General features: G+C 39.7%; 1 long non-coding RNA gene across 7 annotated transcripts in view; it reads right to left on the minus strand.

The window, feature by feature from the left end:
* Positions 1-13,373, minus strand: part of LOC120384234 — a 109,783-nt gene that overhangs the window by 17,110 nt on the left and 79,300 nt on the right. For 6 of the 7 annotated variants that reach the window (XR_005588696.1, XR_005588692.1, XR_005588693.1 and 3 more), the window contains one exon: positions 7,375-7,997. The exons of the other annotated variant lie outside the window; for it this stretch is intronic. This is a non-coding gene — a long non-coding RNA (uncharacterized LOC120384234). Of the gene's footprint in view, positions 1-7,374; positions 7,998-13,373 lie in introns of those variants that run through there. 7 annotated transcript variants of the gene reach the window in all.

A 13,373-nucleotide genomic window follows, 5' to 3' on the forward strand; every position in this document is an offset into this window, starting at 1 on the left:
TAAACATGGTGAACCGAATATTTTCACTCAATTTTAACTAGGAACAATGCACAATATTTGCGTATTTAGAATTAGTTTTTAGAAGAGTACAGTTAAGAAGGATTTAGCGAGAAAGAAAAAAAAATACTTTATCCAGGCTTGGTCCTTTGAAGTTAAGCAAGTTTCTCTCTATGAAGAAGCTCCTGAAGATGACAAACCTGACATTTTTCTCCCCCTCTATAATGCCACAAACATAGCTGCTTTACAAAAGACAATCATTCTTAACCATGAAAGCATTATTAGGTTTTCTCTGTTGATCTTCAAGGAGTGACAGATAACTTAAATGCCCTGCCACGTTCAAAATTTCTTTGCAAACCATCTCCCAGAAAAATTTGATTTCCTGTTTTACATAAGACTTCACATTCTAATATCATGTCTAATCCTCTAAAGTGTATCCTTTTGTTTTCTTTTTACCTGCAGGATTTCTTGTGAGTGGTGTGTGAGGCTTCAAGACTTTAAGTATTAGAAAAGTAAATGGGGTTTTGAAAGGCAGAATTAAATTCATGTGCATTCTGCTCTGATATCAAGTTCACCTCTGATATATATATTACTCCAGACAGTTGTTCTACTAATTCCCAGAAACAGACAAATATCGATCTAATCCCAAAAGTAACAACTGTCACTGTAGTGAGTTTTCTGTAACCCGTGTCTGGTCTATGTAACCCTGACAAGATAGAAAAGGAACTCTCCAGCTGTGATCAGAACAACACTACTGTTTTCTGACATTATTCTCCTTGATTTTCTTTTGTCACCCTGGTTGATCAGTATGTGATGTATTAATAGAAACCACTTGACCAGCAACAGCTTACAAATTTGAAATTGTGACAGGCAAGAAGTCAGGCTATAAAAAGATTAGGGTCAGATAGGTTCAAAGGTCCTTTTTCTTATAGAAAAGTTTGTTAAGCATGCCTGGTCACTTAATCTCTTCTATTTCAGTGATAATGATGATACACAGAAGGGAATTCAGACAACAGCAAAGATATGCTTTAGTCAAACATGTTACTGGGCTCAACACAGGGCTAACTGGGTAAAATTCTGTGGTCCGTGTTACAGAGGAAATCAGGCAAGATTCTCTAATGGTTCCTTCTGGATGAATTAAGGGACTGGAGGGACTGATTTGTGAGGCCATTGTTAAAAGACTCATAAAATACTTATAGTTTGACTACCCAATGTTTACTCAAGGAGGCAGCTAATGTTTGAAGTATAATGAGCATGTAATGGTTGGGAGGCATTGAGCCTAAAATATGGAGGAAGCTAGCAAACTGAGTTCCAGAGACCTATGTCTGAGGCAAAGATAGATGTTTGGGAATGGAGATAGGAGCATATCAAACTAGTATGGCAAAAATGAGAAAGGACAAATGCACATAAACCAGTGAGTTGCCCAAATATCAGGATTGCTGAGGAGCTTATGCGGGTGGACTCAAGCAGCCTGTAAACAAGGATCTCCGCTCTCTTCCCTTTTTCTAATTAAGTCTTTAGCAGCTGGGCTCTGTTTCTGCAGCAGGACGATGGAATATGGGGCTCAACATATGCTTACACATGCCTTGTTGTATAGACTGAGTCATCTAAGTTTAGAGTCTATCCCAAAGTATCACCTCACTAACTCTCCCCACAGTCGGTAAGCCAGCTTTGTGCACAGCAACAGGGGGAGACCGCACAAAACTGTTTTGCAATCTGCCCCAAAGTACTAAGGCTAGACCTGCTTGTTAAAAAAAGACAGACCTTGCTGAGTGCTCTCGCTGTTAAAATGTGAATGTAGCAGCATCTTCCACCAGTCGTTAGCCGCTCCAGCAGCACGTGAGGATGAAAACAGGAGATGGGGTCAAGCTATTGCTGTCCTGGAGGGGAATCCCATAACCACTATGCCATACATCCCTTCCTGCCATCCCTAGCTGCTCAGCCCCAACCTGGCTTCTGAAGAGTTGGTCGTACAAGGAATTAACCTGAGGAACTGATTCCCCATCCCTCATTCTCATGAGTCCCACTGCCCCACACTAGCTAGGAGAACAAAAAAGATAGTGCATCTAAAGAATATCATATACATTCCCAAAAGAGAGACACTATTTGAGGCAGTGCTTCAGTAAAATGTTGGAAACTTACCACCGGTCAGTTTACACATTAAGAATTTTTTCTAACACCCCGGGTAGTTCGGTCAGGAAGAAAGAGTTGTAATTATAGGTCTCAGGCCCCTCCCAGCCTCATATTGCTTCCTGTCGGGACAATCTTCTGTGGGTTACTCTAGGTTCACCCTCCCACCTCAACATTTTTATCAGAGGGGAGAGGGAGACCTTTCCTATGCAACCAATCCTTTAAAAAAATACATCTGTAAAGCTGGTCTTGTGTTCCAGTATAATGACTGCTAGCCAGTTTCCTCTGGAGAGCAGAGCAGAGCAGGGCAACTTACTGGCTGCTTCAGGTATGCATCCTTGAAGAGGCATCCTTTAAGAGCTAGTCCCTGCATCATATAGCCAGCCCAGACTGCAAGGTATATAGGAGTGAGAATGGGGGTAGAGAAGAGAGAACTAGCAGCATCTGCACCATGATGAGAATAAAACTGAGAAAAGGAAACAGTGAGCTCTGTTAGACTGTGAAATGGTCAAAGATGGATTGGAGCCAGAAACCTCAGTTCCAGAGCCAAAAATTTTCCCAGAGTTCAGGAGTTCTATTCAGAGCTTGGTTGAGGCTCATCTCTAGAAATAGTATCTCACTGACAACAGTGTCAAATTCATTGCTTTGCATCATAACTAAACAGCATTTTGCATTCTAAATCATCAGTAATAGCATTTCAGTATTCACTGCACACTACTGAGCTCTCTCTTTCATTCCCAACACCATAAATTGGGGCACCTGAATATGTGCAACATATCAAAATAAAATCACGTATTGAGCTGACACACCAGTTTTGCTGAAGAAACTCTAGAACCCTTACCAACAGCCAGTCTTGTTGACCTACTGTCCCAACAATGTTACACTCGATTGATTAAAAGTGTTATATGAAAGGTTCAATTTCACCTTATACTTACATCCTGAATCGGATGATATTCTTCTATGCTTGACCTTTGTTGAAATCTCAGCTGGTTGGTAGGCTTCAAAGAACAATAGCTACTTCCACAAGTTTGTACAGTAGTAAATTCTTCAGTACCTTGCTTGTGATTCATTAGGGCTTAGGCACAAGGGGATTGAACCTACCTGCAGAGCCAGGAATGCGTGCAATGGTAGCAGATTTCTGTGTACCCTTTTTATCGCCTTTACTACGATGAACCATTGTCTGCCATGAAGAAAGTGATTTTTAGAGTTGGGTTCTAAATTTTCAAGGGTAACTGATGGCTTTGGGTGCTTTAATTTTTTGGTTCCCTAACTAGAGACTAGTTAAAGAAGTCTGATTTTAAGAGGGCTGGTTCCCAGCAGTTTCTGAAAATAAGACCCCTTTGAAATGCCTCAAGTTCAGCACCCAAAATTAAAACAAGAAACACCACTAGTCACTTTTAAAACTGTAGGTCCTAGGTACCTACCTTGAAACTAAATCACTGAAATTTCAGATATGAATGTGTGAGAAGATTCTTATTCTTTGTATCTCACTTTTTCCCAAATGTCTAGTGACCAAGGGCTTGTGAAATATGAAAACAGTTTTCATTCCCATCACTCTGTAGGCGCTACTTCACCTGCTGCTACAAAACAGGCCACCGTTGATGTGTGCATCCACAAGAGGAAAAATGGTGTTCTCACCATGTGTCAGCTAAAGTGGTAACTAACATGAGGTAAAATGCTGGTGAAACCAAGGTAGTCTATAGTTTTCACATTAGCTGACTAAGGTAAATGGGGTGGGGAGAGCTTAGGGTTTACTTTACCCTGATAAAACTGCAATTGTCTTGTCTTCACTACCAGTTTACTTCATGTTAGGTAACACATTGTGAGGAAACACCTTTTTTTTCCTTAGTGAAAACAAGGTGTGTCACAAACTGTACTTCCTTCTGGCATTATGCTGAAAAGCTATGTGTGTGGCCATTCAGTCCGGCTCCCTCTGCTGTGGCTCTTTGAAAATATAATCAAGATCTTATTTGCAGGAATAGGAGGCAAGTGGAGGGGGAGGTTCAGAAATAATATAAGAAAAATGGATAATTTATACTGCTATTAGATCATTACAAGCATTAGATAGTGAAATAGGAATCAGTGTAAAAATAATTAATAATTATTTATGCACAAACTCATCTGTTTCTTTTGTTGTTTCTCTTGTTTATATGGTCCAGGGATAAAGCATTTTAATTATATCTGGCTCCTTAATTAGGGCTACTTAATACTGACACTTCTGATACATTTATATACACAAGAGCTTGAATTGAAATGTTACTGCACTTATTTTGACATGGATTCAAAACAGATAAAGGCCAAATCCTGAGACTCTCCTACAAGATGCTGAGTGAGCTTGAATCCTATTGAGTCAATGGTAGTTTAGGTGCTCAGCACTTTGTAGACTCAATCCTTAAGTCAGCTGGAGTCTAGTTTCTCAGCAAACTACTAAGCACAATGCACTGGGGACAGCTAGTCAACAAATCATGGGCAGAAATTCAGCTTCAGAGGAATCTAAATATTTTTATAATAATGACAATGTTTGTGCCCAAAATAAGAACAATATGGAAATACATGTTCCTGAAACTTAATTGAAAATGAACGTTGCAAACAACACAATTAAAGATTCTGTGCAAATTAAAAAGAAAGTCATGAAATATTCATTGAATGAATATATCCAATTTCAGGAGCAAATGCTAAAAAGAAAAAAGAGTGTTTCAATATGATGTGCTGTAAAAAACACAATGTCTTCCATATGGAAAGAAGCAGAGAAGAGGACTGGTACAGCTGCATGAATATATGAATATATGAATATATACATTGCTACTTATTTTGTATTTTGTTGTAGCACCCAAGGCTCCCATTCAGGATTGGTCCCCCTTTTCCTAGGTGCTGTACAAATGTGGAGGAAGATATAGTCTTTCTTCTGAAAAACTTATAATAGAATAGGACTTCTTTGATGCATCAGTCTGAAGATGTTGAGCTTGAGTCTCCAGGTATTAAATGTTGCTGTTCTGATTTGGAAGCATTTTAAGCTCATGTTGCAGAGCCATGAGTGATGACACAAGGTGCTTGGTTCTGGAGAATCAGGCCCATGTTGGAGACAGGAGTCAGATCCCAATCTCGGTTACAGTTGTTTTAGTTCACTGAAAGGAGGATTTGCTTGGATGGATGGCAGGCTATGGTATTAATATTGCATTTCTGGCTATACTCTGCCCTGCCCCCGGCCTTCTGGGCATACTTTGTGAACTGCTCCAGGTAGACAGCTGGTGCCCTTCCCAATAGAAAGAATCAGATCTATAGAGTGAATCAAGCCAAACAGAGTTCCTCTGGGTTCACAGTGGTGTCACTGAGAAGACAATGTGGTACAGAACATTGAGTGGCTTTTGCCACCATGAAGAAATTCCTGCCTGGGAATAGCTTCCATTGCATTCGACCTCCCTTTCAGGACCTAAAGTAAACTGATATCCTGACTTTGCTGTGACCAAAGAGGGCAAGATGAAGTCATCAGATACAAATCCTACAAAACTTTGTGAGCTGAGTCAGGAACTAAATGTAGAAGTCTGACTTTTACTTAAGCAACGCCCCTCTGAGATGGGTAAGCGTGATGCAATATCCAATGCAGAGGTGAAGTAATTACAAACAGAGGCAGGGACCAGCTGCAGCTGGGAGCAGCAGCAGGATGACAGGCATTCCCTGCCCCATGGCAGCTCCTTCAACATGAGTCAGGAACCAATCAGATTTGTGCAAGCAGTGATCATCAGGGATCCTCCAGCCCCCCAGCCTGTCTATAACTGCTCCATGGACTCCCCAGCATAGAAGCAGAATGCAGAGAGAATAGAAGTTTTTACTCCATGGAGCTCTAGAGGAATCCAGGGAGCAGAGGAAGCATAGAGAGGAGTTGAGAGCATGGTCCCTGCCAGGATAACTTAAAGGGGGGAGCATGGAGGCAGCAGGAAGGGAAGGGCTGTGTCCAAGCATGTTTGTTGTTGTGATTCTCAGACTCATTCAGCTGCCTCCAGAGAAGGGCTCTGTGAAGCAACAACTCCATGAATAAAGCTTCTATAAAAATGGGATTTTAAAAAAACCAATTATCTTATTTGCAGATGAGACTGTCCAATTAAGCCATTCACCCAACGCTATGCACTGACTGAATTAGAGAGGTAAGACTGGGATTCAGGGCTCCTGACATCAAGCCCTGCCCTTAGACCTTTAGATGCAATTGCCTAAATTGTAATTACCAGGGAATATTCCTAAAATCATAGAAACAGGAAATGCATATTCTAAATGGTACATAATGCTTATGTGCTGTCCTGCATAAGAATGGACTGACGCATATGTGTGAGGGCTATACTACACTGGAGCACATATAATTGTGAGTTTGGTCTTGCTGATAATATCTGAGCCTAGCTTTTGTATGGCTGAGGCAGTTGAGATATATAAACCTTAAAGAAACTCTGAAGGCAGTGGGGCTACTCATGTGAATTAGACAAGAATGACTTGACTCAAGATGTATTGAGGATGGACACTAGTTTAACCAGGTCTCTTTGCTAGATGGGTTGTGCCTTTGAGGGAGGACAGTATAAGAAGGAAAACAGTGAGGTTTAGCAGAGCTCTGAAAAACTCCACTTATTCCTAGCAAAGCAAATAATCATTACCGTAGACCACTCTAGCTATGCCATGCCAACCTTTACTAGGGGCCTAATCCAAAGCCCACAGAAGTCAATGAAAAGGCTCACACTGACCCGAATGGACCTTGATCAGGCTCTAGCTGCATATCATCCCTTTTATGAGCATGCCATTTAAAGGCAATTAATTTCCCAAACTAATGTGTTTAGATTTAATTTCCCTCCATTCTGCCTGCTTCTGAAGTACAGTGGTCTTGTGGACTCAGGTTGTTTTTATTTCCTACCAGAATCACCATGGTGGATTAAACTCAATTTGCCCTCTACCGCACATGGCATTCGGACAAATCCCATCTAAATGTCTTTCTTACTTCAATAGTGGCATTGGCAATTAGATTGACTGGTTCGTTCAGCTTTGGCATTTGAAGCTCCATACTATGAAACAAACCCAAACAAAAAACAAAACACCTCAGTAGGGACAAATCATCTCTCTCTTTTTTTATCATTTAATAATCTTAATAGCATAATGCAGAGATGTTTATCATAGCAGTAATGCTTCATTCTTCAGAAACTAAATGAAACAGAAAAAGAAATGCAAACAGCAAGAAAGAGGCTTAATTTATATAAAAATCAACATGCATTTTATTCCTACACTTCAAAACTAATTCTATTCTCAGACATTGTTCACACAGACACAAATGGACACACATCTACAATATATGTAACCATACTTCTTAACGTATGCTCTGCTTGTACACCACAATGCATTAATTAATGCTTGCCTTCAGAAGTTAATAGACTCTTAAGATTAGTGTTATTTTTGTGTTTTGAATAGGAATCCAGATTCTTTCAGCTTCTATATGTATAGGAAGAAAGTAGTTATCTTTGCTGCTTTTTCACAGCATCCTGATAACATCTACTGTTTCCCATCACCTTGAATTATAATTCCAAACTTGTGAAAGTCTTTCCCTTTAACTTTTTATTGGTGGTAAAAAAAAGCCACTGCCTCTGCCCTTTAGAACTAACCTCCTTCTATCTGTTCTTTATTGCTCTTTCTTTAACCTCCATGATATTCAACTCAGTCTCTAAGTAGCAGTGTCATTTCACTGTAATAATTGGTTTAATTCTTTTAAATTTCTGTGATTGGCTCATTTTATAGTTGCTTGAGCATCTCCTCCAAAAAGAAAGTTTTTAAATCCACTTTCATTTTCTAATCCAGGGCTGTAGAAAGGATCCGTTATGCTGCCTGTAGTCTCAGACTTCTTCCTGGCAAATTGACAAGATTCGCAAATTTTAGTTTTCTCTCCTTTGAGCAGTGTCTTTCTTTGATAATATTATGTCTCCTCCCTTTTCATGACTTTTCACTGTGGGGTAATCTGATTAAGTGTCCAATCCTCACTGTTTGTGCACTCAAACCCCATTAGATCCTTATCTGGTGTAAATCTGCATAGCTTTATTGAGAATTTACAGCAGATGAAGACCCATCCCACTAACTTCAGAAGTTTTTTTTAGTGAGCAAGGAATTTACAGAATCAGACCCCAAATGTAGTATTTATTTTCACATCTTTGGGATTCGTATAATTTAACCAGTAAGTGAAATTTGTGATTTACTGAAACTCCACAATTTGGTATTTCTTCAACCTCAGCAGAAGTTTGAATGCAGAGTAGAAAGCTTAGACATGTTGGATGCAATTATTCAACATAACCCCACCTTTACACCAAATCTGAAACAGAACAACATCCAATCACTCTCCTTGGCGGATGCTACGATAGGGATGGCTGAATCAGTACTGATAAAAACAACTGACCTGAACATTCACCAAAAATTCAAACAAAACCCAAATTTGTTAAGGTTCAAAAATAAATAAATAAATAAATTTATATATATATATACACACACACACATTGTTTTTGTAGGTTTTTTTCCATGCTCATACACTCCGAATTCCAGTGGAACTGAAAACAGGAAACACCAGGAAACTTGCAAGGAAGATCAGGGGTTCAATTAAGGTTTGGAGAAGCTTCACCTAAAACAAATCTCATCCCTTTTTTGATGTTTGCTGTTCACTAGCTGTGACACTATCCCATTTTGACAGGAAGGTGCCTATTCCAAGAAGAAAAAAAAAAGCTACGTACGGAGTGGGAAACTATGCGTATGCCTACACTGTAACCCAAGATGAGATTGCGGCATCTGTAGACATACTCAAGCCAGTTTTGCTCTAGCTAGCTTGAATAACAATAGCAGTGAAGCTGAAGCAGCACAGACTTCAGCATGGGCTAGCCGCTCAAATGCATTTTCAGCTTCCTGGGCAGGCCTGTATAGTCAGTGCTGAAGTCCATGCGGCTGTAGCTTCACTGCTATTGCAACTCGAACTAGCGGAATCAAAGATAGCTCAGGTATGTCTACATGTGCTGCAGTCACACACCCTAACTGCAGTATAGATTTAACCAGTTAGTCACATTACTATATTACCTTTCCTTCAGAAGAGGGCACCAAATTCTGAAAATGAGGCGAGTTCCCCAAAAGGGGTATGGGTGATGAGTCACGATGGAAAGGAAAGGAGGGATAGAGATGAAAAGTGGCAGGGAACTCAGAAGTCCCTTCCCCCTTCTTGGAGCAGCAACACCTGGAGCAGCTGAAGAAAGGAGGAACTGATTGCATCTCCCAACCCACAGGACAAGTGGTACCAGCAGTAACTGAGGAAGGGGGAGACCCAGGTTTCCCTCATAGTCTTTCCAATCATATGTAAGCGCTTGATGCTTACCTACAAGGCCCTGCACAATTTCTCTCTTGCTGCCTCCTCTGCTCTTCTGTCGTCATTCCACCCTTGCTCTCTTCATTTTGCCTAAGGGAAAAAACTAACTGTATTCATGCCTAATACCTGCTCAATCCCATGCAACCCCTCTAGCTGGAGCACTTGCCCTGACCGCTCAGCCATGTGCCATCCTCTTCTCCTTCGCACCCCTCCTGAAAGCGTTTTTAGTGATCCTTTCAAAGATATACTGACAAAATAAACCATCAAAATTAAACAAAAAAATCCTATTGGAAAGACAGGTCTAATTCCACTACTGAGATGTCTCATTTCACTTGCGTCCCATCCCTTATGCTTTTAACTACACACTGTCTATTAAGCACTTAGAGTAGGAGCTTTGTCTTTTCATTTCTGCATAAAGTTTCTCGTATGCTTATGTGAGTATAACAATAATTATAATTTAGATAAAGTCTTTAATATAAAAACTCAGTGTAATCTAGAATGTTTGTTTAAAAAAAACAAAACAAAACAGGATTTCAGCTTCTGCAGAGTCTCTCAGAGTCTGCCCTGGAACAATTTGGAATATGTATGCAAGCAGATCATCTCAATCTGTAAAATATGTTCGAATTTAATTTGGCTGTGAAGCTGTCACAGAAGGTTCAAAAAAGCACTAAGAGTACTCAGATGTCTGAGTCTTCCTTGCTCATTGAAATATCTATGAAAAAAAGTGTCAAAGACTGGCAGATTGTCAAGTAAATTACCAAATGGATGCTTCCTAGCATGGGGTCTTAATATCAGAGCATGTTTTTAGAGTGTTTAAACTTCTGGATTCTTTGTGACTTTTCAAAATTGAGCGACAATGAAGCAAGACTTCACATTGCACTTTGAGGAAGGCATGTGCTGAAAGCCATCAAGTGGTGTGTGCCATCTTTCCTGGACTTGTCAGCAGCTACTGTATTTCTTCAGATTTTAAATGTGAGATCTTATTGTTATACATGTGCATTCTCTCTCTTCATGTAGGGTTTTAAGAATATTGACTCTTCCTGATTTTTAGGGTACATCTATACTACCCGTTCGATGTATTGGGGATCAATTTATCATGTCTCGTCTGGACACGATAAATCGATCTGTTAATCGACGCTCATACTCCACCTTGGCAGGAGGAGTAAGTGAAGTCAACGGGGACGCCGCTGCAGTTGACTCGCCGCTGTGAGGACGGACAGGTAAGTCGAACTAAGATACTTCAACTTCAGCTACGCAAATAGCTTAGCTGATGTTGCGTATCTTAGTTCGAACCCCATCACTAGTGTAGCCCAGGCCTTACAAGGGATATTTTGTCTATGAGAAAGTACATTTTGTCATTTTGATTTCTATATGATGTCTATAATCAGTGCAATTACTCATGCTAAGAAGTGAACAAATAGTGCAAAAATCATATGAATATTCACTGGTCATTTTGGGAACAACCATACGTGCAACTCTATCTTACTCACTTTCTATGAATATTTGTATGCATAAGCTTTTCTTAATGGAAGCACTACCAAAATGTAAATTTTAAGCTCAAATAGTTGCTAAAAAAAATCAAAATTGGGTTTGTATATTTAATTGTAAAATGTACTGCATAGTATTGGTTAATTTCATAAGTCATCCAACAAGAAACAGAATGTATCCCATGTGATTTATGTAATGTCGAGCCAGATTGTGATTCCCTTACCTACACTGAGTGGTACTGTGTTACGCTAGCGGTCCCATTGACCTCACTGAAACTGTTTGCATAATAAGGATACTACACATAGTAAGAAACATAGTATAATCTGGCATCAACAGCCACACATATCGTACTTTGTATTTGCATTGTGTGATGGGTTGCTTCTTATTAGTTACTGATAGTGCAGTAGCAACCACTGTGCAAACCACAAAGTCCTTACAATCCAAATAGACAAGGCAGATTGTCACATAAAATACCAAATGGACGAAAGGGTGAGAAGGAAGACAGAAGTGCCTTGTTTCAACCATTCAGTACAACAATGGCAGATTTTGGCACAGAACGCAGGTCTCCTGAGTCTTTGGGCTTGTCTACATGGAGTGAGGGTGGGAGGAGTGATGCACACTTGTAATTTTCAAAGTGCATGAATGTGTTGTGCATGAATTGGGCTGTCTACATCCTGCTGACATATCCAAAATGTTCCTTAGTGTTCTTTAACGTAGTACTGTACTACATGAAAGCACTCTGAGGAACATTTAGTACACACAAGCAGGGTCTACACAGACCAATTCATGCATAACATGTTAATACAGTTTAGAAATTACACCCCCATAATACACATTGCCCCACCCTGCAGACAACCCATTAAGCTAATGCCCTAACCGGTGTATCACATACAAGTCAAAGAGAACAGAAGCAATACCACCTACCTGAGATCTCCTTGTACCTGAATTACTTCCAATTTTGTCTAGTGTGAGATGAGAATCAGGTCCGCAACTAATGCATCCAACACACATTTCTAGTTTCAGATCCTCACAACAAGCTGTTTCTTTATGAATGGTGTCACTTTATGTGTGGGGGGGAAAGGGGATGAACAATTTCAGAGAGTGAATAAATTTGAAAGTTTTGAGTTCTGCTATGGACAATTCAAACAATTTTTAAAAAGAGCAATATGCCACATCATTCGTTAGCCTTTTTTTTCCCCCTGCTCATGTCTTCTCACGAGCCATACGGGCTTTGTTGTATAAGTTTTATGAGGAGAATGAATTACAGGCATGACAGCCATTCTATGACATTCACTAATACACATCTCTGTCAAACTGTGAAATTAAATGTTCCCATTGTTGAGCTAAAGAGGCTTAACATTACAAAGTTATGGAAACAGCCTTAATACTGAGATTTACTTCTAAAATAGTTCTGAAATGCAGTATCTTTGGGTACCTTATTAAAAAAAAAATACAGGATCCATTTGCAACAGCTTTTCATAAGGTTTTTATGCTATACTCATTCTCATAGCCCAGAATGTGCTATTATAAATAATTAACTAATCAGCACTGCTGTGCTTGCAGGACAGATCTGTCGCTTCAAATTCATTGTGGGCCTGATCCTCACCAGTGAAGACAGTGAGTATTTTACCATTGACTTCCAGGGGAACAGAATTAAGTTCTATGGCCTGGATCCCTCAGAGCATGTAAGTACACACAGAGTTTGAATACATTAGTCCCACTGAAGCCCATGGGACCATTCACATACTAAAGTCAAGCATCTACTTAAGCACTTTGCTGGACTAAGGTGTAAATGAATGAGTCATCCTAAAAGAAATTATATATATATTATATATATATATATATACACAAGTTTAAACTGTCTGAACATTTTTATAAAAAAGTAAAATATACCTAATAATAAATACCCAAGCATATTCATTTAAGTTCAGATTATACCTGATCATTGCATGGGTGGGAAAGGAGGCTGAGCTAGGAAGGATTGGAAGACTGCATTGGTATGATAGTCAATTTGTTTCTCAGCTTTGTTTTGCAAACCCAAGCTAAATGTGGCTTAGATCTAGGGTCCATTTTATTTAAAACACCAGACCACAAGAAGTAAACTAAATGGCTTGGGTTTTATTCCCTGTTGGCAAATCAGTCAGCTTTTGTTTGACAAAACAAAAAGGGTTGCTTTAGATTCAGGTTTTATTTTATCCATACTCCCAATGTTTGGGTTGGGGAGAGGTTTAAAGATAAGGGTCCCAGTTTGGGACGATCTCTAGTATAATCTATCATCACTCTACACTCATCTTGCTCAGCCTCTGCATTCTGAGCTCCCAAGGAGCTGCACAATTGCAGCCATAGGGCGTGCCTGGGCTTTGTTCATTAGGCACAGAAGTATCCACAATTCAGAACT

Source organism: Mauremys reevesii, linkage group 16 (genome assembly GCF_016161935.1).
Source record: "Mauremys reevesii isolate NIE-2019 linkage group 16, ASM1616193v1, whole genome shotgun sequence".
NCBI lineage: Eukaryota > Metazoa > Chordata > Testudines > Geoemydidae > Mauremys > Mauremys reevesii.